Source organism: Chelonia mydas, chromosome 5 (genome assembly GCF_015237465.2).
Source record: "Chelonia mydas isolate rCheMyd1 chromosome 5, rCheMyd1.pri.v2, whole genome shotgun sequence".
NCBI classification, from domain to species: Eukaryota; Metazoa; Chordata; order Testudines; family Cheloniidae; genus Chelonia; species Chelonia mydas.
In genome coordinates this window covers 38,593,711-38,621,705 of record NC_051245.2, presented here as the reverse complement: position 1 = coordinate 38,621,705, position 27,995 = coordinate 38,593,711, and positions in this window count along the sequence as shown.

Genomic DNA, 27,995 nt, shown 5'->3' with positions numbered 1-27,995 from the left:
ATAGACAGGTAAGATAGATATATTTTAAATGTTCATCAAATCCACTTGTAAGACACTGACAAGAAAACAGATCAGAATTCAGAATGTTCAAAAACACATTCAGTTTTTTAAAACTTTGAAAATGTATAGGTTGCAATATATTGGTTGAACCAAAAGTAATAATTGAGCTAACATTACACCTTATTGTATAGTGAAGTTGCCATTACTGAATATTGTGTAGGATACGTGGTCACTTTTTTAGTTTTGCAAGTTTATTTGAAGTCAGTGGGAGATGAGGGAGACTCAGCATTTCTCAGGAGGTATTCTTCACTTTACAGGATATGAACTCAGAAAGGTCTCCCTTACGAGCCAATATTTTGGAGAATGATTTAAAATGTTTTCCTATTTCTCATGATGAAGAAAATAAAATTTTAATGCTCAGCATTACAATATCATCTTAGACACATGAAAAGAAATCTACTATGGCTAATGAAAAAACTGTCACTAGTTGGAAGCTGAAACTTATTCTGCATATTCTCGTGCCCTAGATTCTCTCTAAACATCCAGTACATGTTTGGAGATTCAGTTTGTTCTTTTTTAGAATAATGGGAATTAATCTATATGATTAAAATAATCTCAGATGAGGTAATTGTAATAGTTGTAGCAATCTCACCAAATGCATAAAACACAGAGCATCTAAAATTCTTTAAAAAGACAGGAAAAGATATTAAAAGATTTTTCCCCTCTCACAATATTGATTTCTCCCCCAGAAGGAATCAATTGTGGGACCCTTAGTCTCCCCTTCTGTTTGTCACTCTCCAAATACAGCACAGGTATTTAAGTACTAGCTGAGGCACAAATAATTATTGGACATTTCACTGTAGCTACTGCACATTTCTTTAAAATGCATCAAATTGTAATTGCTCATTACAAGTGGTAGCCTGGTTATGATGCTACAGTAATACTGACTAGATGGTTATGTTGCAGACATTTTGACAGCTCCTTTTTAAATTATCACAGCAATGAAAATGTATACTGATATTTAACTTGCTAAAGTCAGCCCTGATTAGTCTACCTCTGTTTAATTCAGAACTCTGCTTATTTGAAAAGACTGAGGTGATAGCCAACTTATAAAATGCATGTCACTAATTTATTAGTCTTAGTTTAAAAATGTTTAGTAAGAACACCAATTTTATTTTTAAACTAACTTTGTAAGACTAAAGTGATCTGCAATTGTATTTCCCAGAGCTTTAATTCACAATGTAACAGGGTACTTGCAGGGCCAGGCTGCCTAGCAGTTAGCACACCTGACTTCCTGGCAGAAGTGCCTGTTTCCTTAGGCCAGGAACCTTCTGGCCTCCTGTTGCATCTCTCTCATGTAGAAAGACGGGGCTACCTCCTGCCTCTTTGCCAGTCAGCCCTGAACTGAGTCAGGTTCTCACCTTTTCTTTGCCCTTCAGACCTGGCATTGACAGCAGATATAGTGGGACAGGGCTAGCTAGGCCCATAGGCTCTCTTCAACTCTTTTCCTGCTGCTGTGCCATTTCTCTGCTCCATCACACGCATTACAGGATCACATTATAAAATTAGCATAAAATATGCAACATACATTTTACTTGTTTAACGTAGAATGCAGTGCTTTAATTCATGTGATAATTATACTGCAAATAATTGATCATATATGCACCACTACAAATATGAAAAAGTTAGAAGCATACAATGGGCAGTCTCAGTCAGATTCTCTTTCTACTGGGCTCTACCATTTTAGAAGCCTTTTAGAATATACAAGCTGTTCACATTTTTAAAAAACCTCTTGCTATTCTGTATTCCAGATGTTCTCCTCTATTGCTTTTAGATCACTCTTATAATATTTGATGGTATTACAGTTATTATAGGTTCTATGGACAGATAATGAACCTTGATGCCTTTGTTTCCTGAACGGAGTCACATCCTGATCTATTACTCACAGGTAGTGCTTGCAACAAGAGCATGATCCAAATCCCATTGGAGCTAATAGAAGTCTTTTAAATGACTTCACCGGGAACTGGCTTAGGTCCCAACTGCATGGATTGGACACTATTGCTTAAGTAAAATGTAGATAATAAAATTGTATGTCTGCTGCATGCCAAGGGAGCTATGTAGCGTTCACAATTTCTAGAGATGTACACTTAACCATAGTCTGCTCTCAGTTGCACAACAAATCCAAAGTTCCGATAGTATCTTCAGTGGGTTACTCTGGATTTACAACTGCATAACTGAGAGCAGACTATGGCACAAGGTCAATAGAGGTATGGCACTCAAGGATCTGTTAAGGATCTAGTCTGTTGTGTCGAAAAGAACTAAGAAGGACATACTCTGATGCTGACAAGCTTAAATGTTTGAAGCCTGCCATTATATTGATTCAAGCTACTACAATTTTTGTTGTTTCTGAGGGAAATTTCCCTACAAGAAACACAAAAGAATACAATTGGAGTAATAGTCACTAGGACAGTGAATACTGACTGGGTGAAGCAGGAGGAAATGGGTCGATTAACCTGAAAAAACATTTAGGGCCGCTCTTATCAGTTCCACAGGCAGCAGAGTTTGTTGCAAAAAACCATCCCAAAAACAAAAAAACAGTAAGATTCTAGCCTGGATTCTGACACTGATTTTTGAAGGGAAGACACAAAAGGTGTCTTTGATGTTTACAATGCAAAGCAAGATCAGAGTTGTTAATCAGACAGCTGCTGACAAGCTCCCTTAAGAGTATAGCACAATAAGGTCGCTATATTTAAAAGCCTCTCTCTCTATTTCTGCTGCAATGAAGCTAATTTGTTTTGTAAAATATTAGAAGAGAATAATCAAAGTGAAGCTTGGAAGATTCAAATTTAGATTTCATTACCTGTTTACTCATTCCTGTTGCTGGTGGGCTACCTAATTTCTTAACTATTAGCAAAATTGGGGGTTAAATAATTACCCTTCCAAAAAGCTAGCAGTTTAAAACTGAGAAATTATATGCTTTTAAAAAAAATGTTAAAGCAGTTTCTCTAGATATTTGGCTTTAAAATTATCTGCACCATTACTAAAAGGAGGAAAGATGAAAAAAGAATCTTGAAAAGAAATGTATAGGAGGAAAAAAGAAAAATAGCTTAGCGTGGTGGTGGAGAAAACTCCACCAACCTCATTCTCCAACCTCCCTGTACACCAGTGAAGTGGACAGAGGGCAGAAAATATCAAAATGTTTGAGATGTCACTCTTGCAATAAAGAGGTCATTATAGTTGATCTTCCTCTATTGTTTTCCTATCTTGCAACAGGTTTGCTACTGGTCAATTGTTTAGTAAAGACTTACAAAAGAGTAAGATGTTTACATGCAGAATTTACACTCAAAATAGCCTGGCTAACATTACAAAAAGTATCAATTCTCATTCTTCAAGACCCAAAGTGATGATTGGCCGGTGTAAAGAAGAAATGTGTCCTGCTGGTATATTGCAGTTATTCAAGGGCATTATGGGGTGGGAACTTTTTTTTCCTGAAACATCTGGTACAGGCAATGATTGAAGACAGGATATGAGAAGATATATGTTGAAATAGATCAATGGCCTTTGTTTCCATGTAATTAATCTGATCTTCAAAAGAAGTTAAAATTACATTTCAGTGGCATTCATGGATAATGACTGGTAGGTTATAAGGTATTATAGATTGATATTGTGTCACTTTACATTTGGAAGTATTTTATTGTTTAAAAATAACTAAATGACTAAAACTAGCAACATCCAGCACATGGATACAAAGGAAGCAGTATTACTTTCCACTAACCGAAAAGCTTGCGGAGAGGAATAGTTTAGAACAAACTTTCGTGTTTCTGGATATACACATGATTTCTGAATCCCCTGGCATATGGATGGACCTGACAAAGGCTAACAAAGAGAAGAAACAACTTTAGATACAATCCTATTGCAAGTGCTTTGTGCTTAGCAGATGTTACATTGTATTCAAATGGAACAAAATTACTCTTTAAACATTTATTTTTGCATGGCAACATACAATCACATTACTGAAGCACAAAAATATATCAATGCTACATTTTTGCACCCACCAAGCTAATATAATAACAAAGATGGTTTTGCAACACTACCCCATATTAGGAATCTGGCAGACTGGAGGAACATTATTAGCAGTTCGGGCATGATATTTAAGCACCTCTTGACTTGACTAATCTTTTGATAGACATGGGTAGATGCCATTGGAAGAGACCACCTTATATCCTGGCATCTACTGTCAGATAGCTTCTGCCAGACCCAATGATTAGATTTACACATGTACATTTCTGCAATGCATACTTTGGTGCACAGGGATATGACAAATTTTAACACCTGCATACACAGATGACAGAATTTTCAGATACAAACCCCATTGGTCCAAATAGATTTTGCTGGTGACATTCTAAGAACTGTGTGTGCAGGTGTTAGAATCGTTAAACTGTGCATGTAGATGTTATTGCTCCAAAATCTGTGTGTGCGCGTGCACATATAAAATGCACATACTTCAGTGGACATCAAGCCCCTGGAAAAATTTGATTTGTACTGGTGCATTTTTCAAAATAGAAGATTGAAGTTTTCCTTAGCACCTATTGTTCTGAATCAAGCATTTCATCCATCTTTATGTAAAATTCTTAGGACACAAAAGCATATCTAGGTTTTATAGGACAAAGCCGGAATGGTATACATATAAAATACAATCATGTTAACATTGCAATCACAGTGTTGCAATGATTCAGTTCACTTTCATTATTTGGTCAAAATATCTTCAGAGAATTGATATACGGAAGGTGTTATGGCAAATTCAACGGTACAGTCTATATCATTGTAATTAATGTTATCCAAACCTGATTTACGAGTCAGATTCACTGAGCTTTTCTGCCAAACTAGCAGTTTTTGCTCTCTTCAGACGTTTTCAACAATGTGATCCTGTGCATATTTTTATTTCCAGCTTCCTTCAGTTCACACTTTATTTTTTAAATGAGGCTGATTATTTGTTTCGGTCATTTATTTTGTTTTTGTTCTTTAGGATTCTTTTTCCATGCTCAAAACATGCTGAACACAAATTTAGGATTAACATAGAAAAACAGGGGACTTTAGAAGAAATAAATATAACAGTCAAGTTGTAACCTACTGTACATAGTCCAAATTATTATTAATATTGTTACTGTTGGCCTGAGTGGTTAGCCAGTATTCTAGGCCTTGCTGGACTGTTTCCATTAGGAGATAGATTGATGAAATGAGTCAGGTGCTTCTTTGGTACAGCACTGTTTGTTGACAAAGAACATACATGACGTCCTTGTTTCCACTGCATTCAGGGAAATAAAGAGCAGCAAGCAATTTCCTTTCTCACAGTTTCCATACCTGCCTTTTCTGCATGTTCTATGCCCAAGAAGCTCTGTCCCCCTGCTCTCTCCCAGGGTCATTACGGATCTGCCTATACTAAGGGGACTATATCACCATAGCTACAATGCTGTAGCTATGCCAGCATAACCCTGTTATGAGGAGGCAGCCTACAGCCATGGAAGGGCTTTTCCAGTGCTGTAAGAATACCATCTCCCTGAATGATAGTGATTAGATCACAATAGCTGTAGTGTGCAAGTGTGTGGATTTTTCACATCTGACTGACATAGCTATTGACCTAAATTTTAAGTGTAAGCCAGGCCTCTTGTTTTTTGCATCTCTCTCTCTCACTCTCACACACACACACACACACACACACACACACACACACACACACACACACACTCCTTCCATTTAGCCTGAAAGAAAATAGATAGCACCCCAATCAACTTTAACCAGAGGTGTGATTAATTTATAGGTCACAGACATTCTTGATAGCAGTCGCTAACACCTCACAGCATCACATTAGTATTAATTTTAACATTACCCAAGTTTTTGTTGGCTCTCTATTTAGAGGCACCTAAAAGAAGATCCCTGCCTCAGAACACTTATTTAAAATGAGCAAGAGAGATCCCTTTCTTCCCCTGGCTGATCTTGTGGCACCATACAATATGGTCCCCAGTGCAAACCTAGTGTAAATCCTAGAGTAAGTTCTTGTTAGGAAGTCTCCTACAGGTATTGTGGAACATCTACTTTTGAAGATCAAGCATGCCACTTTAGGAATGAGATTACCTACTCTTTGCCATAATAGGAAATAGAGTTCCTTAGGTTGTTCCCACATGTATGTCCCTTGTATTATAGCATGATACCTTAATGCCATTAATTTGGAATGAAACATTTAGATGGAGATTTTTGTTCTCTACAATGTTACACTGACCCAAAACTGAAGTTACTATTGATTTCAGTGATGTTACAGCGCTGTGAAAACAGGAATAGTGCTATGGTGACTCAGGCCTAAAGAATATACAGGAACAAGAAACCAAAAGTAACAGACCACTTCTGTTTATCTCAGAGAACAGTCTGAAGGAAAATTGATATTTCACTACAACTTGGTACAATGTCCCTGCACTTACATGCAAAGAATGGGTGGTATATTCAGTAGTCCAAACAGCCAAATTAGTTATCCTTGCCCAAGATGAACTGTCCAGGGAGCTAGAGAATCCTCAGTCCTTCCCAACTCTTCATGGGTTGAGGTCCAAAAAGCACTACCAGACCTGCCACATCTGCTTTTTTCACCTGTACAATAAGGGTTTCTGGCCCTTTTAACAGGTCTGGAAGGAAACCCAAACTACTCTGATGCTCAGCAGGCTCATAGCTCATTGCAGAGAGACTTCATATGAAATCAGAGTGTGATTTGCATGTGTTAAGAAAGAATCCTGACACTAAAATATTTCAGAGAGTCTTCTCTTTCCCTGACTTATTTAATAATTTAGAGGATACAAATCCAGACAGCCCAGGCTGGCTCCAGACAGAAACTGAAGCAAATTTTTCTCTTTTTTTAATGCCCACACTCTTTAGATGTCTCATTTCATCCTATTCAGATTTGGCAGTTGCAATAAATTAGATTGTGGTGTGAAAAGTTGTCCTGTGTGGGGAACTGCACATAGCTGCCCTGCCCAGCAATACTCCAGGACAGAGACAACCTGTACCTGCTGATGGAGGAGTGGGGGGGCGGGGGGTTTAGAATGAGGGAAGTGGCCTCAGCAGCTGTTAGTGAGCACGCTCCATCTGTGTGAGCATCCTCAGTACAAGACAAGCAGCTAATCTCTGGCACATATGCCACACACCCCCCAGCCTCAGCTCCAGGAAAGGAATTGAGCCTCCCCTTTTTGCTCCAGAAGGCTGGAGGCCAGGATTATACCTAGTATCGGCCCATGTCCAAAAAAAGTTATTACCTCACCCAACTTCTCTCTCTAATATCCTGGGATCAACCTGGCTACAACAACACTGGTTACAATATTAATAGGCAGCAGTTTCATATTTTGAAAAAGATAATCTTCTATCACTGTAGACCATTCAAGGAATGCACACTGTTAGACTGGTCGCCGTATCCTCATCCTCGCTTCTCCTTTGGTTACACTCCCTTGTTGCTTCTTGTCTTAAACTAGATTGTAAACTCTCCAGGGCAGGGACCAGGCCATTCTATAAATTTGTACAGCACCCAGTATGAGGGAACCTTGATCTTGACTGTGTTATTTGGCGTCTACCTGAATAATAATAATTAACGGATCAGATGATGGCTGCTCTGATCTAGTATGGCAGTTCCAATGCCCTGGTTTCCTTACCTATGCTATGTAGAAATATTACTAACAGAAATAATAAATTGTTAGAAATGATCATGCCACAAGGTTGGGGAAACTAAGCAATAATCGGCCTGAGAGGGCTAAACATCTAAAAGTTAATAAGCACTTGTAAAAAAATAAATAAATCCCAGGTAAGAGCCAGACATTTTTAAAGTTGAAAAAATATGCTGAATAAACACACTGTTGATTATTGATCAAACATACCACCAACATTTTGAATAAACATTATTAATAATTCCTTATCTTTCTTTCCCTCAGGAGAAAAAGGCTTTGTTTAACCTCTCTCTTTTTGGGTAAAAATGTCATATAATATTTGTTGTATCAACAGGAAAATTGAAATTGTGTTGGCAAGAGAACTCTGCACTAACAATTGTTATCTTGGAAACTATATTATGCAATCACACTTACAATTAACAAGCCACACACAAAAGGGTTGATACTTATTGCATTCACCTCAAAGAGTGCTGTATACTGTTCATTGGAATAAACTGGCTATTATTAGTCTCCTTTGATACATCCCTGTTCAGATGTAGGTCTTTTGAGGTAAGTATCTTCTGTGTATTTTTAAGGCGTTTTCTTCACTGATTGTTAGACTGGAGTTGTAACATACTGACACATCACACAGAGTAGGCCAAATGTTCTTTAGCTGACCATCAACTAACCTTTAGCTAAGAGTACTGTAGAGCCAGCCTTGAAAACCCATTTAAACTAGATCTAAAAAGAAACAATGGGGTGGAAGTGTGACCCATAAGGTTTCACCTATGATGTTTACAGTGGTATAATGTTAAGTATAAGATACTCAACTCAAGTGAAAGTGCTGCAACATCACTATAAAAAGAATAGTTAGATATATGATTTTATTCAGTTACTGCTACTGGACTTGACTCTGGCTGCCAGTTTAATTGTTATGTAAGTAGTCTCTAACTCATACTTTAGTGTCAAAGGAGATGAAGTTCAGAAGAAGAGCAGGGGATTCAAATCAATCTATCAGGTGAATCCGTTAGCAATTGTCTGTCCTCTCTATCTTGAATATTTTGAGGAATTTGACGAACAGCCTAACAAAGGGTCTGTGGCTTGCACAACAGTATGTGAACAGCTTATCCTACACTAAGGACTAGAATCATGCAGTCAGGGATCTAATGCAGACAGAAACCCCCAGAACACTTGAACCATGCAGTGACATGATGTGTCTCTAGATAGCGATTCCAAAAGTCAGTTCCAAAAAGTTAGAGACTTTAGTTAAACTCCTTACTTTCTCACCCATCAGTGTAATTCCTCTTCATTAAAACTACTTACAGCCCTATAAATAGGAAAGTCCAGTGTGGCACAATCCCTTCCTGAGCAACCATGTGTGCCAAGGAGGCCTGGGCAGACTGCATCTCTCTTTGGGTGAAAATCAATCTTGCAGGTAGAATGTATCCTTTCATGTGTAAAAGAAACTGTGGGTCTGTCAACGAGGGGATAGGGTCCCCTCATCTGAAAGCAAACTGTTAGCAAAGTGGTAGGTCCCTTTGAAATCATGCATCATGTTGCAAAAGTGGACTATGAGATCCGCACAGTAGGAAAGTAGCAAGGGTTACAGATATATCCTATAAATCTACTGAAACCATAGAAAGAGAGGGAGGCGCTCTATGTCCACGTGGTAACACAAAAACTAGATTTAGGGTTTAACACACAGTTGCCTTTGAGAGAAAATCTCTCCAGTGCACAAAAGGAGAAAGCCTGGGAGCTGATCGAGTACTTTGAAGATGGCTTTTCTACCATCCCAGGGAGGACTTTTCTGGTGGATCACCATATTCCCCATAAGCCCTGGAACTCTGTTCAGAAGGGATGGTTCTGAATCTCTGTGTAGATGAGGGATGCTGTGAAGGAGGAACTGGAGATTATGCTCCAGTATGGGCAATAGAGGAGTCCCAGAGCAAATTGTGCAGGACGATTATGCTACTTCTGAAGCCGGATAAGAGTATCCACTTCTCCATTTACTTAAGGAAAGTGAATGCAGTTTTGAAGCTTGATGCCTAGACTTGGCTGGATGAGATATTGGAGACAGTAGGAAAGGCCACATATATAACCACTCTGCACCTCACCAAGTGGTATTGGTAAATACCTTTGGCCTCAGAGTCCAGGGAGATAATAGCCTTTGCTACCCCATTTGGCTTATAACAGTTTCAAACACTTTTCTCCGGGATTCATGGGCCCTGGCCATGTTTCAGTGGCTAATGGAGAAGATCTAGTTACCAACCCCTCCCCACCCCATGAGTAATGGCTGCAGTCTATGAAGGAGACCAACTCTAGGCTGATGCACTGACTCTGCAGTCCTATGCCATCATGGTATGCCACAGATCTGGTGCAACCCATGTGAATGTACATTTCTTCTCGCAGGAAGGGGGAGGCTTGTTAGATGAAGAGTGTTTCCTGGATCCCACTCTTGTGTATGCTTATGACATGGTGAAACACCAGGAAAAAGTAAAGAGCCTGTCACAGGATTAAGCAGGGGTATGTCCCTTTTCCAGAGGGGAAGAGAGAGACAAGAGGAAAGGAGGATGGGTGCAGTCAGGGGAATAGCTTTGTTTTGTGTTACTTCGTGAGTTTTGTAAACTGTTTCCTGAAGCCAGGGCCTGAAACAGACTTGGATGTAGCACTGGTTCCTCACTAGGCTAGTGCAGGAGCCCACTGTCTGACAGAACCCAGTTTATGAAAAGAGCAGTACTTTTATATAGACAAGAAACCTATAACAATCAGGACACAATGGAGGTCCTGGTGATGTCAAGGAACTATGACGTGATCGGAATAACAGAGACTTGGTGGGATAACTCACATGACTGGAGTACTGTCATGGATGGTTATAAACTGTTCAGGAAGGACAGGCAGGGCAGAAAAGGTCGGGGAGTAGCACTGTATGTAAGGGAGCAGTATGACTGCTCAGAGCTCCGGTACGAAACTGTAGAAAAACCTGAGTGTCTCTGGATTAAGTTTAGAAGTGTGTGCAACAAGAGTGATGTAGTGGTGGGAATCTGCTATAGACCACCGGACCAGGGGGATGAGGTAGATGAGGCTTTCTTCCGGCAGCTCACGGAAGCTACTAGATCGCATGCCCTGATTCTCATGGGTGACTTTAATTTTCCTGATATCTGCTGGGAGAGCAATACAGCGGTGCATAGACAATCCAGGAAGTTTTTGGAAAGCGTAGGGGACAATTTCCTGGCGCAAGTGCTAGAGGAGCCAACTAGGGGGGGTGCTTTTCTTGACCTGCTGCTCACAAACCGGGTAGAATTAGTGGGGGAAGCAAAAGTGGATGGGAATCTGGGAGGCAGTGACCATGAGTTGGTTGAGTTCAGGATCCTGACGCAGGGAAGAAAGGTAAGCAGCAGGATACGGACCCTGGACTTCAGGAAAGCAGACTTCGACTCCCTCAGGGAACGGATGGGTAGGATCCCCTGGGGGACTAACATGAAGGGGAAAGGAGTCCAGGAGAGCTGGCTGTATTTCAAGGAATCCCTGTTGAGGTTACAGGGACAAACCATCCCGATGAGTCGAAAGAATAGTAAAATATGGCAGGCGACCAGCTTGGCTTAACGATGAAATCCTAGCGGATCTTAAACATAAAAAAGAAGCTTACAAGAAGTGGAAGGTTGGACATATGACCAGGGAAGAGTATAAAAATATTGCTCGGGCATGTAGGAATGATATCAGGAGGGCCAAATCGCACCTGGAGCTGCAGCTAGCAAGAGATGTCAAGAGTAACAAGAAGGGTTTCTTCAGGTATGTTGGCAACAAGAAGAAAGCCAAGGAAAGTGTGGGCCCCTTAATGAATGAGGGAGGCAACCTAGTGACAGAGGATGTGGAAAAAGCTAATGTACTCAATGCTTTTTTTGCCTCTGTCTTCACTAACAAGGTCAGCTCCCAGACTGCTGCGCTGGGCATCACAAAATGGGGAAGAGATGGCCAGCTCTCTGTGGAGATAGAGGTGGTTAGGGACTATTTAGAAAAGCTGGACGTGCACAAGTCCATGGGGCCGGACGAGTTGCATCCGAGAGTGCTGAAGGAATTGGCGGCTGTGATTGCAGAGCCATTGGCCATTATCTTTGAAAACTCGTGGCGAACGGGGGAAGTCCCAGATGACTGGAAAAAGGCTAATGTAGTGCCAATCTTTAAAAAAGGGAAGAAGGAGGATCCTGGGAACTACAGGCCAGTCAGCCTCACCTCAGTCCCTGGAAAAATCATGGAGCAGGTCCTCAAAGAATCAATCCTGAAGCACTTGCATGAGAGGAAAGAGATCAGGAACAGCCAGCATGGATTCACCAAGGGAAGGTCATGCCTGACTAATCTAATCGCCTTTTATGATGAGATTACTGGTTCTGTGGATGAAGGGAAAGCAGTGGATGTATTGTTTCTTGACTTTAGCAAAGCTTTTGACACGGTCTCCCATAGTATTCTTGTCAGCAAGTTAAGGAAGTATGGGCTGGATGAATGCACTATAAGGTGGGTAGAAAGTTGGCTAGATTGTCGGGCTCAACGGGTAGTGATCAATGGCTCCATGTCTAGTTGGCAGCCGGTGTCAAGTGGAGTGCCCCAGGGGTCGGTCCTGGGGCCGGTTTTGTTCAATATCTTCATAAATGATCTGGAGGATGGTGTGGATTGCACTCTCAGCAAATTTGCGGATGATACTAAACTGGGAGGAGTGGTAGATATGCTGGAGGGGAGGGATAGGATACAGAAGGACCTAGACAAATTGGAGGATTGGGCCAAAAGAAATCTGATGAGGTTCAATAAGGATAAGTGCAGGGTCCTGCACTTAGGATGGAAGAATCCAATGCACCTCTACAGACTAGGGACCAAATGGCTAGGCAGCAGTTCTGCGGAAAAGGACCTAGGGGTGACAGTGGACGACAAGCTGGATATGAGTCAGCAGTGTGCCCTTGTTGCCAAAAAAGGCCAATGGCATTTTGGGATGTATAAGTAGGGGCATAGCGAGCAGATCGAGAGACGTGATCGTTCCCCTCTATTCGACATTGGTGAGGCCTCATCTGGAGTACTGTGTCCAGTTTTGGGCCCCACACTACAAGAAGGACGTGGATAAATTGGAGAGAGTCCAGCGAAGGGCAACAAAAATGATTAGGGGTCTAGAACACATGACTTATGAGGAGAGGCTGAGGGAGCTGGGATTGTTTAGTCTACAGAAGAGAAGAATGAGGGGGGATTTGATAGCTGCTTTCAACTACCTGAAAGGGGGTTCCAGAGAGGATGGCTCTAGACTGTTCTCAATGGTAGCAGATGACAGAACGAGGAGTAATGGTCTCAAGTTGCAGTGCGGGAGGTTTAGATTGGATATTAGGAAAAACTTTTTCACTAAGAGGGTGGTGAAACACTGGAATGCGTTACCTAGGGAGGTGGTAGAATCTCCTTCCTTAGAGGTTTTTAAGGTCAGGCTTGACAAAGCCCTGGCTGGGATGATTTAACTGGGACTTGGTCCTGCTTCGAGCAGGGGGTTGGACTAGATGACCTTCTGAGGTCCCTTCCAACCCTGATATTCTATGATTCTATGATTCTATGATTACATACAGCCACCATAAGTAAATAGACCTGGGATGTCTAACAGTTTGTCATTACCAGTTTTATAGACACAAGATCAAATTTACTGAAGATAGAGAGATGTGTAATTTACACTCTCCCATACTAGCATACTGGCCCATTGTGTTCTCCCAGAGGGAAGGTAATGTTACCGTTGCTGTTGAAACGATGTAAATGACTTTACTCCACCCTGATCACAATGCTATGTTCAATTACATCTTTTATGGATATAGGGAATGGTCAGTGAGATGATTTAGGGGCAGCCCTAAACTTAAGATTAATTTTCTATTAAAAGCGGGGCAGGGATTTTCAAGCCATCACTAGCTTGACACCTTTGTCCAGCTTGTCCTTGTTTATCCCTCCATGAATGCAAGTCGACACCACACCATTCCGTTTTGTTGCGAGCACGTTCTTTCAATTTCTAGCTAAAAAGTTTTGTCATGGGATCAGCCCAGTGCATTTTCGGTCTGCCCAGCGGTCGCTTGTGGTCTCTGGGGATTCAGTCACTGATGTGGGTTGTCCACCTATTGTCTTGCCTGCGGACTACATGACCCGCCCATCTCCACTTTGCGTTGTACATTGCCTGCACTACATCAGTCACCTCAGTATGCCTTCTGATCTTCTCATTTGCCTTTCCATTGCTCTCTGGATGATAGCAAATTTTTCTCCTCCGCTTTCGTCGTTGACCAGCTTTCCGCTCCATATATCATAGCTGGCAGAACAATGGAGCTAAACAGTTCTTTCCTTTTCTTCATGGGCAGTTCATCATCCATTAGAGACGTCTTTATTTTGTAGAAACTGGCCCACCCTGCCTTTCTCCTCTTACTGCATTCCCCTTCGAATGAGTTGTTTCTATTCAGCTGCTGACCCAGGTAAATATATTTGTCAACCTCCTCAATTATTTCCTATTTACAGTGATGATTCCTGTTGCTCAGTGCTCATTCCGCATCCACTTAGTCTTTGACGTGTTCACTTCCAACCCAAAATCATGCGAAAGTGTTTGTAGTTGCTGCAATTTGTTCTCCAGTTCTGCCGTGTCCTTTGCCAATATTACACAGTTGTCAGAGAAGAGAAGATGCATTAACTGTTCTCTGTCAATTCTGATTCCTTCTTCCCAGTTCAATTTCTTGAACAGTGACTCCAATACTGCTCCAAACAGCTTCTGTGAGATTGTGTCACCTTGTCTGACTCCTCTATGTATAGTAATAATGCCAGGGACATTGAATAATGTTATCTCTGTCGAACAATTGCAGTTAATTTCTTCCAACAGGTCAACGTACCTTGTATCGATTCCCATTTTGTTGAGCACACTGAGTATAGCGTTTATCTCCACCGAGTCAAATGCCATTTTGTAGTCGACAAATGCAAGACAATGGTACTTTGTATTCCTTGCATTTTTCGATGAGCTGCCGAATTGAGTGGATGTGACCAATTGTCGAATACCCTGAGTGGAAACCAGCTTGTTCTCTGCTTTCATGCATTTCAAGATCCTTCTTAATCCGATTGAGTATGACACGGGTGAAGACCTTATACGCTTGTGAGAGGAGCGTGATCAGACGGTAGTTGCTCAATTCTTCTGGATCATCTTTCTTCATCAATGATATTGTTTTTGATTTCTTCCATGCATCCGGAACACACTTGCTATTGATGTAGATATTGATGAACCATTGCACCAACTATTTGAAGAGAAGTATCAGGGGGTAGCCGTGTTAGTCTGTATCTACAAAAACAACAAGGAGTCCGGTGGCACCTTAAAGACTAACAGATTTATTTGAGCATCAGCTTTCGTAGGTGAAAACCCCACTTTTTCAGATGCATGGAGTGAAAATTACAGATGCAGACATAAGTATACTGACACATGAAGAGAAGGGAGTTACCTCACAAGTGGAGAACCAGTGTTGACAGGGCCAATTCGATCAGGGTGGATGTAGTCCATTCCCAATAACAGATGAGGAGGTGTCAATTCCAGGAGAGGCAAAGCTACTTTTGTAATGAGCCAGCCACTCCCAGTCCCCATTCAAGCCCAAATTAATGGTGTTAAATTTGCAAATGAATTTTAGTTCTGCTGTTTCTCTTTGAAGTCTGTTTCTGAAGTGTTTTTGTTCAAGTATAGTTGCTTTCAAATCTGTTATAGAATGTCCCCTGCTTTAAGATATTCTGGCCAAATATCATCCACTCCCAGGCTCTTCGCTCTCTTTATGTTATGAACTGCATATTCAATTTCTTTCCACATAACGTTGGGAACTTCTTCCGTAGCCTGCTGCCTTGCCAGTGTACGCTGGATGTTGACATATGAAGAGTAGAGATAATTGCAGAATTTTGTATATATTTTGTTCATCTTGCTCCTTTCTGATGTCCTTTCACTAGCTTCCTGCTACAGAAAGGGTGACCAGCTACTTGTTCTCAGGTTCATGCAGAATTGCTGACACTTAAAAAGGGAGAAATGGTCCAACTAAAGTGTTGGTCAGCCCTCCTCTCCCCCCAGCCACTGGAATGTTTTGCATGCCTTCAGGTGAATTTTAGCATTTATGTAGCAGAGCTTTACAAACATGAACAAATTAATCATCACAATATTCTGGGGCAGATAGGTAAGTAAACATTATTGTACTCATTTTATTGCTAAGGAAACTGAGGAAAAGTGATTGTCACCTGATGAAAGATGAGTGAGCCATTATCATGAGAAGAATCCCTTGCTCTTAATCTTATGCTTACTCCAATAGACACTACACTCCTCTGACACTATTGAGTTACCCTTCATTATTGGCAGACAATAATAGCTATTAAGCAGAGAAGGCTGGCTAGTGACAGCCTTTGCTGCATCAGTTATATCCTACATGGCACCATGCCCCACAACTGTGAATTGGTCTAGGGCCCCTTTCAATATCTGGGAGATCTGTGACTGTGCCACATGGTTTCCAAAGCACAACCCTAGGCAGTGATCCTCCTAAAGCACCCCATAGTTTGGTCAGCACTCAAGAAGCCATCTATGGACCCTGTAGACTGAGCCAGTTACTGCCCCATAACCAACCTCTTTACCTGAGCAAATTAAATTGAAGAGCTAGCAAAGAACTTTCTCCAGCTATGGGTCCACTATCAGTAGGGTCTCCCCTAGTAAGATTTCAGGCTTTGACATTGAAAGGAAACTGGACTAGCTTCCCTAATGGATCATCTCTTCTTGTCCCTATAGGTAGGGGAAGGTTGACTAGTTTCATATTACTAGCTATTTCTATGACATTTGATACCATTGATCTTTCCTTTCAAGCCACACTTAGTGTGATGACAGTCACCTTCTCCTCTGCTACCCGACTACTCACTTGTGTGGCTGCTCCTGGATATATACCATTACCCATCCTGTTCAATATCTATATGAAGCCATTGGGGAAACTGTGAGACATCACAGTTGTCTCAATTGGGGAAACTTGTCTCAAACATCAGCAACATAAGGATGACACCTGGCTATGTCTCAACTCACATTCAGTGCCAGGAGTGCTATTGCTCAAATGTGCCTATGTCTGACAGACCAACAAGTGGATGAAAGGCAGCAGGCTAAAGCTAAACTTGAGTAACACTGAAGTGATATTGGTGGGAAGAGGAAAACACTGAAGGTTTAGTCAGCACCCTAACCTCTCTCATTATGTGGACATTACATTTGTAAATAGTGAGGTTAGTCCATAATTTGCGTCACCGGTGCCAGAACTGGGGAGAACCAGGAGACCATGCCCCCCTCAACACTTTTAAACAAAAGAAACATAAGTGCAAATCCCGTCCCCCCAGCAGAATAATAGATTCTGCTGGGGAGGGTCTGCAATTACACCTTTCACCCACTAGGGGCACCTTTCACCCACTGTGGTGCCAGAGGAAAGGGCAGCTAGCTCACCACCAGAGCAGCCAGCCACAGATGGGGAGGGCCCCCCCCCCCACTACTTCTGGCACCCTTGATGTGGGTGTTCGTCTGGACTCCTCCTGGCTTGTAACTACTCAAAGTGCTATGGTTACAAAAAAGGCCCCCTATCTGGTGCTGGCAAGAAAGATGTAGTCTTTAGTATTGGATGATGGCCTAGTCACAGTGATCCATGCTTTTGTCAGGTTTTTGGTGTACTGTGCAGCTGACGTAATGTACCATCTGCTGCCACTTGGGAACTCCTTTTAGGGATGGAGCTGCTCCAACCCCTAGAGGATGCAATTCACTTGGCTGCTCCTGCGGGACTTCTAGCTGCACAGCACATAGATGCTAGCAGAGAGAGAGAAGGCACAAAGCAAGGAATACAGGCTGCTGTGGGTATATTTTAGATCTTATGCCCATGGCTTCTGTGGCTTCTGCTTCTGCTTCTCCAGACCAAGCAACAAGTTTCAGGAAGACTCCTGAGCCTGCTGGCGATGAGTATCAGATACGTGGGGGAGGAATTCTGAGCCTGGTGTTGGCTTTTCTCAGCCTGGAGAGAGGGTGTGTAGGAATCCATGCACAGGCGAGTGGTGGCGGGACACTGTATTCTGAGGCAGTTAGTGTTGGGTGAAAGAGGATCCAGAGCTCAGGGGTAGAGTTACCTGTAGCTCCATCATTTAGTCTGGGCAGCAGCATCCACTGGCTTTTATGATTTTCAGGCTGGATTACAACATTTGCGATACTAGGGAATGAGTGTCTGTTGGAATTATTATTAATAGTAATAATTTCTAATGTTATCAGGGAGACCACCAGACACTAATTTAACCACAAATTCCTTTATTTAGCCCAAAGGCCAAATGTTATTTAAACAATTACTCTAAACATGCTTGACTACCTAAAAATAAACTGTGTCTACACCCAATACTGTAACATGGTATTTATAATCATGTGATCAGTATACTTACAAATAGGCCAGACCTAGGGAAAACCATCTCATTCTGGCATGCTCCACATGATCAGGTAGGATCTGACAAAGAAACTTCAAATTTGTAACTCTTTTTATACCCTTCAGAGAATAAATGTCATTGCCAATTACTGACTTCAGCTAAAAACCAATATGAGACCATTCACCCTCAGTTCCAGACTTAATCCAGATAAGATTTACAACCTCCTTTCTTCCCAAGGCCTTTCTTCCCCTCGTTCTTGCTCACCAACAGTTTTTTCATTCCACCTGGGTTCACAGAGGCTTTACTTTTAAAATAATACTGGAGTGTGAGGTGGAAAGGTTTACGCTGACTCCCTTTAAAACAGATTCTTTTTGTTTTATTTAAAACCATCTGCAGTCACCCCTTCAGTCAGAGGCCTTCTTTTTAAAAACTTCCCCGTATCTCATTAGTTATTATTTGATCCAGACCTCGTTCCTACTTCATTCTTTCTCCCTTATAACTCATCATTTTCAAGGCCTTCCTTCTTCTTGCTATTTAGCTCCTTTCTTTCAACACATATGTATTTCCTTAACCAAACTTAAGATAACTCAAAGTCTGTAGGATAAATACGAAATTAAAGTGTCCCAATCTTAAAAATGTTCCAATTGCTCCACAGGGCAGCAGCTCACCTCTCTAGCAACAACAGCCAGTGAGAGCACATCAACCTAGTGATCTACTCCCCAGTGAAAACCAGGTACATTTCAAGGTGTTGGTCACACCTTTAAAGGTCCTCTATGGCACTATATAAAGTTACCTAAAAAAAGCACCTTTTGATTATGGACCATGACTTTCCTTTAAAGTAATGTTCTTCAGGAACTGTCAACCTCAAGAGTCAAGCTCATAAGAGCAGGAGACAGAGCATTCTTGACAACTGGCCAAGACTATGAAAGTCTCTTCTAGAGGAGATGAGAGTAACCATAGACCTCACTGCCTTACACATTAAGGGCTTATCTACACAAGAAAGTTACACCGGTCCAGCATCACTATGATCACTTTTAGGTCAATTTAATTAAACCAGTGCAAGAGGCCGTGTGGACATTTATTTCAGCGTAAGACTGATTTGTTTTGGTCTAATTAAACCTTTTACTTATCACACAGCCCTTGGCACTGGTTTAACTATGTTGAGTTAAAAACTTGAATCTGTTATGACACTGTAATTTCCTCATACGGACAAGTCCTAAGTGAAAACATAGTTTGTTAACCTAGCCTTCCCATAACAACAACTGAGAAAGAGAGAGAGAAGCGAGAAAAGAACGTGCAAATGGGCTTGCGTACATGCACCCATACACAGAGGGGAACCTGCTGGGGAAGAGGGAGAAATCTATTCCACTTCTTGGGCCCTTCCTTTTTTTGTTTTGTTCCATTTGGTTAGCACTCAGGCAGTAGGGTATATTACATTCTAAATAGTCTGGAAAATGTCAAACCAGTAGAAATCTGTCTACACAAAGACAAGGGCTAGACACTTTTTTTAAAAAAAGAAAGAAAGTTGAGATTACTCGACAGCTTCAGGTTTCTTAAAAAAGAGAAAGCTCATGTGTGGGCTTTGCAGTCTCCAAAGGGTGGTTCTTAACATGCGTGTACGGTGCACTACAACCATCTTTAATAATAAATGATGATAATAAAAATGTTGGACGAAAACCATTCTTGCACAGGTGACTTGATAAAAGGCCAAATGTAGTCAGCTTCCTGAACAGTTTTCACAGATGTTATTGGGTTATAATTTAAATTAAACATTATACATTTACAGAGAATATAAGTGTCTTGCTTTTTCCCAAATTAGATCTGTGAAATCTAAAACCGAATACAAGTCAACTTAGTTGTGAGCCTCTGATCACCCACATTTCCTGAAAATAGAATGCTATTGTGAAATTGTATTGTACCAAATACTTTAATAGCTAAAAAGGGATGCTATCATATGCATAGAATTAAGCATACTAGATCAGACCATCAGACCCAATGTCTGTGTTCAGAAGTAGATAATAACATGGTGTTGTAAAGGAAGGCAATTCCCTTCCTTTCAATAATGTACCTAACCAACACTGACATGCTGTAAATATGGGGCAGGAAGGGTAGGGACAGGGTGAAGGTTTTTCAGCAAACATAATAATTATTTAAGTTGAACTGTAACTCTGAATTTCCAGGCTGTTTTATGTTTCTTGAGAGTTCTCTTAATGGGTTCTCCACTTTTAATTACATTCTTAATTCCTTATTAAGCAGGATTTTTGCCTGGAAGTCTACTACATTTCTCCTGGGTCCCTACAAAACAAAACAATAAAATCTGCTGACCATGTTTTCCCATCTATCCAGATGATGGCACTGTAACCCTTATTTTTCTCTAAGGGAAGAAAACCGAATATCCTGAGAGAAGCAAATGTTTTGTTGCTTATCATTTGTTCCATCAGTAAATAAGCATTTAAACTTTGTTTTTTAGAGTAACACTTAAAAGGAAAAATTAGCAAAGCAAAACAAGGACCTCTTATAATTCTTACCTGTGATACTTCATCTTTCTTCTTCAAGCAGTTTTTTGAAATACTGTATCCTTCTGTGCATAAAGACTGTTTATTATTTCATGCACTATTTACTCATGTTAAAATTAAAGTGACAAAGAATGGAGGCAAAGGTCTCCTGCTTGCAAGGAACAGTGGATAATATATTTGTTTGTACTATAGGATGGCAGTTCCACTAGAAGGAACACTTGACATTTTGATGAGTGCCTCCAGGGAAAAAAGGTACTAACTTCAGAACTTAGTTTTAATTATACTAAGGAGATTACATTATTCAAAAGTATCCCACTGGTAAGGTGCAACATTTCCTGAAACAGTTTGGTGGAAAATGCCACATTAATCAGTTCAATATTTCACTCAAATGGCTTAATGATAGGGAAAAGTTTAAAGCACTGCAGTGGGAAACAAACAAACCAAAAAAAAAAAAAAAAAAAAGAAAGACACAGAATGTTCATTTAATAAAGTAGTAACAGATTTAAATCTCTTTTCAAAGTAAGGGGGTAATGCCAGTGGGGAAAAAAGCAGTGGGACATATTCATTTTAGTAATAGTATTCTCTCTGCACATACAGGAAGACACAGGCTTGGTCTACACATAAAAGTTAGGTCAATATAGCTACGTCAGTCAGGGGTATGAAAAATCCACACCCTTGACCGACATACCTATGCCAGCCTACCCCCCAGCATAGACACAACTATGTTGATGGAAGAATGCATCAATGTAGATACCTTTGTGCAGGGAGGTGGTGTTCCAACTTCTCTTGGTGTAGGATGAGTCTATACTATGGGGGTAATTGGTATAGCTACAGTGACCTATCTATGCCAGTATAGTCTCCGCAGTTTATTCATCCCTGCCCCAAAGGAACTCACAATCATACAGACTCCGCCTAGTCTTGCAATAGTTTAATGGTTCTACTGAGGAGTGATCAGCCATAAAACAAATAATATTGGCATTTATACTGTCAGAGTTAGCATCCCATTTAGATGTTTACGCCTCTCAAGAGCTATTGCTTCAATCTGTATGCTGACACAGGAATACAGCATTGCATTGGCTCACATTTAGGAAATTCTCTTTGCAAGCATAAAGGATAGACATTTGGGGCCAAATTTAAAAACAAAAAACAAAAAACATACACAAACAGAGTTGTTTTTTTTAAAAACCCTTGTGAAATATGAATGAATTATGTGTGAAATTACTGCAATTGTGCACACTGCACATGCATGACCAGAATTGGCCATTTGTATAAGTTTTTTCCCCACGTCCACCCATGGCATCCTTGGCAAATTAAAGCATGCAATTGCACATGTAGTTTGCATCTCTGTGCCCAAAAGCTTCAAAAAGCTGAGCTTTATGGGTTCCCCCCACAACTAAAAGTGGATGCTTAAATTCTGCAGTTTTGAAGGGGACATCAGAAGAGAGCTTGTATGGCTTCCAACTTTGTACTGGTTCAGTCCAAACCCTAGGTAATGTGAAACACAAAGTTGTTGGCCAGCCTAATATAATGAAGGATCAGAACATGGATCTCAAGTCCTGAGATGGTAGGTGCCAAGCATCATGCATTGTTCTGTCCACATGGCATTCTCAGCCCCTTAAGAGTGGAAATGCTTCCTGCTACTCTTAAACAGCTCGTCCTAGGAGCATGACTACACTGGAGCTGGAAAGTGTAATCTACAGCTTGAGCAGACCTATCATGCTAGCTCTGTTTGAGCTTGGGTGCTAAAAACAGAAGAGTAGTTGCTGTGGCAGAGCTGCTGGGTGTAGCTAGATGCCTGAGTATGTACCTGGGGTCCTGAGTGGGACTGTACTCTGGCAGCTAGCCCATCCTGCTACTCATGCTGTGGTACTACATTTCTCCTGGGTCCCTACAAAACAAAACAATAAAATCTGCTGACCATGTTTTCCCATCTACTGTACAATTTTTAGCATGCTAGCTCAAATCAGAGCTAGTGTAGGTATGCCTACTTGAGCTAGAAATTATATCTCCCATCTCCAGTGCAGACATATGTTAAAATGCCTGGATCTGTGTTGACGATCTCAGGAGTGACCTGTGTCTGGTCCTTTTCAAGGAAAGAGATGGTGGATGCAACAAAGTGCCTTTTTGGGTCGTGGGGTTAGGAGAGAAAAATAAAGAGGAGGAAAAGAAAAGGAGAAGATCCTAGCGGTCCTTCCCAAGTCAACTACAAAAGAAATATAATCAGATATTACTAACCTGAATTTTGCTAATCCACCCACTTTGATTTGCACCCAGATATCAGGGCCCTATCCCCACTCTGCAACAAAGATTTAAGAGTAGAGTTGTAGAGAGGTCTCACATTAAGACATCAACACTTTACAAAATATGTTGCAGAACCTTTACTTGTATAGTATAAACCATTAAGTCTGAACTAAAGAGCAGAACAATAAAAATGATCGGGGACTGGAGAAAGTGATTTAAGAGGAAAGTTTAAAAGAACCAGATCCATATAGCTTCATTAGGCAATGACTAAGGAAGGAGAGGAATATGATAATCTAAATAAACTGACAAGATATAAACGCCAAGGACAGAAAGGAGTAATTTCATGTTGCACAGTATGAGAAGAAGGTCAGAACAGGAAAACTTAGGCTGTGTATCATAAAAAATGGCTGACAAAATGTATTAGGTTATGAAACAGTCCTCCAAAGAAAGTGATGGAAGCCCCTTTGCTTAGGACTTTTTAACTAAACTTTTCAAAATGCCAGAGAATTTACCGTAAGGAATAGTCCTACTTTTAAAGTGAGTGGATGATGTAACATGTATTTTTCTTCTCTATCTTCTAAGATTCTGTGAACAAAATATTCTGTTCTTTTTACTTCTTTTTGTCTATTTACTTGCTAATTTATAAAATTTAGTCTTTCCCATTTGTTATCTCAGACAATAGTGCAAATTAATAGACTCACCCGAAAACAATGATCCAGCCAAAATGAGACCATCATATTTGACGTTAACCAAGTAACAGAAAAATGGTTGCAATGCTTACATTGAGAATTTTTTCTTTATGTAGTCATTTAAAAAAACTGATGCAATAGAAATTAAACTGCAATTATAACTAGAGAAAAAATAATTCTAAGGATGGCATGTCCATTAAAGGAAATGATACACTGAGGAAAGAGATGGGTTGATAACGAGTTCAGTGATTGCATGGCTGACTATATTGGGCCCAAGCATGAAAGGTACTGAATGCCCTACCACACCATATAACTGTTATTTCCCCTAGGCCTGGGGCTTCAGCTTGACCAGTTTAGGAAGTCTATGCTGTCTTGTCTACACTAGAGTTTTGGAACATGTCATCTAATGACTTGTAAACAACACACCTTTAAATCCCAGTCAAGACAAACCCTACTACGTGACTAACTCTCTTCAGATTCCCCCATGGCATGCAACACAGGAGGGCAAAAGGGCCTAAATGTGAAAACATGATTGTTCAAATATTAAATAAAATTGATGCATATATAAAAAATACCTAGAAGCCTAGATCAGAAGTGGGGGTCAGAATGCATTTGGTGTTTTACAAACATAGTGTAAACAAACAGTTCCCACCCAAAAGAGCTTATAAGGTAATTTAATGCAAAACAGCAAGTGCATGCATCAAACAGGAAAGAGTAGGAGAAGAAGGAAACGGGAAACTCAAACAAGTTCTGGTGTTTACACAGGTCAGTTAAGTACATAGATAAAAAATTACTCAAAACTGCTTATTATATATTAAAAAAAAAGAAATATCAGAAGCTCCTGCTAGCTGGCTGTCTAGCCACAGTCAGTCTGTTGGCAATTTACTACAGACATCATTGCAGAAGTAGGTCTTGAGGAATGGTGTGAGGAGGCCCCTCACTGGGTCAGCTACAGTCAAAGTTTTGTGCATCCCACTAGTTGCACCCCAAAGAGCATTGCATGTATATTTTTGTTAATATTAGAAAGCCAAACCCTATTTCTCCATTATCCTTTATATTTTGAAGAAAGCTGGTCATTGAAAGACACTACGTATGAGCAGCTCACTGACCCATTTACATAACTGGTAATGCAAAACAAAATATAGATAATAGCTGTAGATTTACTTGTTCTTTTGAAATGTCAGCTTCCTCCCTCTCCATCTACAAGACTCAAGAAAGGAGGGCAAGACAACAGATCCCTGAAGCCCACCAAAGTGCACTGTGGAATGTGAGAACTGTAGTGTTACTTTCTGTTTGCTCCTCTCTTTTTAACACTGTTCTTCAAACACTTTCCTTTAGGGCTTGTCTACACATGGAGTTGTCCCTGATTAGCTCCATGTGGGGACACTCTTATCTAGAATAGAGCTAAAACAGCTCTGTGTTTAGACAAGCCCTTGAACTATCTTTTGACAGCTAGGAAAACAGAGCCTTATTTCTAGTCCAGAGAACCATGATAGGGTGAAAACCTGCCTTGCCCTAAACTGTGAACATGGCATCATCAGCTGAGAACAAGGCATTACGTAAGCCATACTCCTCCATCTTGGAAACAGCAATCTTTCCACAGGACTGACCCTCTGCTGGCTCAAGGGTTGTAGGCTTTTGAGCTGCATGCTGAGAGTCGTTAATGCAGCTTTTTAGCCTTGAGGCTTGCTCCTTTCAAACCACACACCTCCAAGTTTTTATATTTTAGTCTTCACCTCATTTTCTTGTGCTTTAAAACGTAAGCTCTTCTTTCTTCTGTGTGTCAGACCCTTTGAATGGGCATTGTAGTTTTAACGTCTTTAGGGCATTAAAATCTATATTTCAGAGTAACAAGTTTCAGGATTTCTAACTGGAATTCTTTACATCTTTTTTTCCCTCCTGTTGATGGTTGCAGTTTCATTGTGCTCTACTTATATCTAGTGCTACAAATAGGCAAGTTCTTACTCACCACCAACGGACTGTTAGCCACCACCACTTTTTCCTTGATTGTGAAATTGAATGGCTCACATGGGAAAAAGCTATACTTTTTAAAGAGTGTTGACAGCTTGGGGATTAACACTACAATTACTTTGTAACTACTGAGTCTTCCCGCTGTCATTTCAAATAATGGTCAAAATTCTACTCTCAGGCATCTCAGGACAACTTCACTGACTTTAGCAGGCTTACGTCACTAGAAAGAAGAGCAGAATTTGGCCCACACTCTTGTAAGAAGCTCTGCTGAAAGAAAAGAAAGAAAGAACATTAATTTAATTGATAGCAAATAGAAAATGACCAAATCCAAGAGGAGATATTGGGCTTGATTCTCCTCTCAACTCACCTTAATTTTCTATAATTGAAATTCATTGACTTCAATGGAGTTATTCCAGATTTACACCATTTTAAGTGAGAGGAGAATTAGGCTCATTACACATTAGACTACTTTGAACAGAGGTCATTGTAGCACCTTAAATTGAGAAGGCTGCTCTCTAGTTAGCTTCTTTGCACTGGGGTTGCTCTAAATTAGTCTCTTTTACCCCCACTGCTTTTTTGATGCACTGAACATAGCTCAGCCCTGTGTCCCCCCTCCCTCTTATAAATGCTGTTAAAAGCTATTAGAGAGATTTGATCCCTGTCAAAATAATGGGGAATGAAAACTGGTTCAAGTAAAATTTTTATATTTGAAAATTAAAAAGGTGGAACATATTACACAGTTGTGAGAAAAATGAGAGACCAGGCAAATATTTGGACTGGAAAAAAAGTCTCATGGTTAAAGCTCTGGGCTGGGCCTCAGGAAATCAGGGTTCTCTTGCCAGCTCGGCTACAGACTTCCTGTGACACCTTGGGTCAATCACTTAGCTCATGAAGTCAATGGGACTTGAGATCTCTTAGGATCAGGCCCTTAACCTCTATGCCTCAGTTCTCCTTCTGAAAAAGGAGGGTAATAGTTACTTTCTCCCACCCTGGGCACTTAGGTCATAAGTTTTTCAAGGCAGGAGCTCTCTTACTATCTATATGTACAGCACCTAGCACAATGAGGACCCAATCTTGGCTGTGGTTTCCAGATGCTACAATAATGCAAATAATAAAACATATTTCACAAAAGGACAAAGGATGCTAGGAAGGAAGGTTCACAGAAGGGAAAAAGTGATATCAAGCTTCATAAATGAGTTTTTAATTAAAGGGAGTGTAAAGAGAAACAGCAGTGAAAAAGCTAATTGGAGCAGGAATAAAAAGGTAGAGAAGCCTGTTTCTGAATTTTTTTTTAATGCTTTTCATTGTTTATGAAGCAAATGCTTAAACAAGCATTACTGGTGTTGTCAGTGATACTGTGTAACATTTGCCTTCAGTCCCTTTGTTGCTCAGGGAACATGTTGGATTTTCAGCACATTTAGCCTTGCCATTTACTTCACAAATCACAGCTGTAAAGTGGTACAACTGAGCCAGTTTTACTAGAATGAAATGCTGATGAAATGAAACTTCTCCAACAGTATTCCCAGATAGGCTAAGGCTAGTTTAGTCTTTTCATTAATCTGGCTGCATCAGAAAAATTTGCTAAGAAACATTGTTCTCCTGCAAAATTAAATATAAGGATTTTGTTAGAGCTAGTTACCACAATGACACTTTGAATGTTTCCAACATTATGGGCCCTATTGCCCATCATTACAGGTTACTACTGAAAATTAAAGAAGAAATTCTGTAAGTTTGTGCTTATAGAGTATCCCTGTTAGATGGATGGGTAATGGGAGGCAGTACAGAGTTCAGGTTGTTTTGAGAGTGTGCAGTGTGATACTTTACAATGTACTTTCATTTAAAAGTATAAAGTGTGAAGAAACTTGAATATTTAGCAACCTTCTCTTGTCCAGTCATTTCTATACGTTTAAATGCATGTGTTTCTACATGCAATGTTTCTTGCTATAAATATTTCAACTTGAATATTAATGAGCCTTATTTTTAAGACATTTGCAGTGACCTTCATGGCAAAGAAGAGATCTAGTTGTAGTGAATGAAAAGCTGTTTCTTTATTTCAGCTTCTCTCTGCCCTTTTAGCTCCTGATTAACAGTACAATGGAAATGTACCAATTTACACCAGGAGGGAATCTGGTCCCATGTTTTTCTCTGCACAAATTAGAGATCTCAGGCGCTGGGGACATGAGGAAGGCAGGCTTGTTTCCTCCTTGATGTTGGGTGCACAGATAACTCCTATTAATATTAACAAGACTTAAATGCACACTGTATCCCTTACTAAGGAGAGGGCCATTATTGTATTCCACTAACAGTGTAGTAGCACTATTATAAATCCAGGCTGGAATTTTCAAAAGTGCTTGATGTTGACTTAACTCTGCTCTCATGGAAGTCAAGGAGAGTTTTACCAGACTCAATGCAGTCCACTAGGGACTTTGCTATTCATATTAGTTTTACTTGGAAGGCACTCAGTACTGACGTGA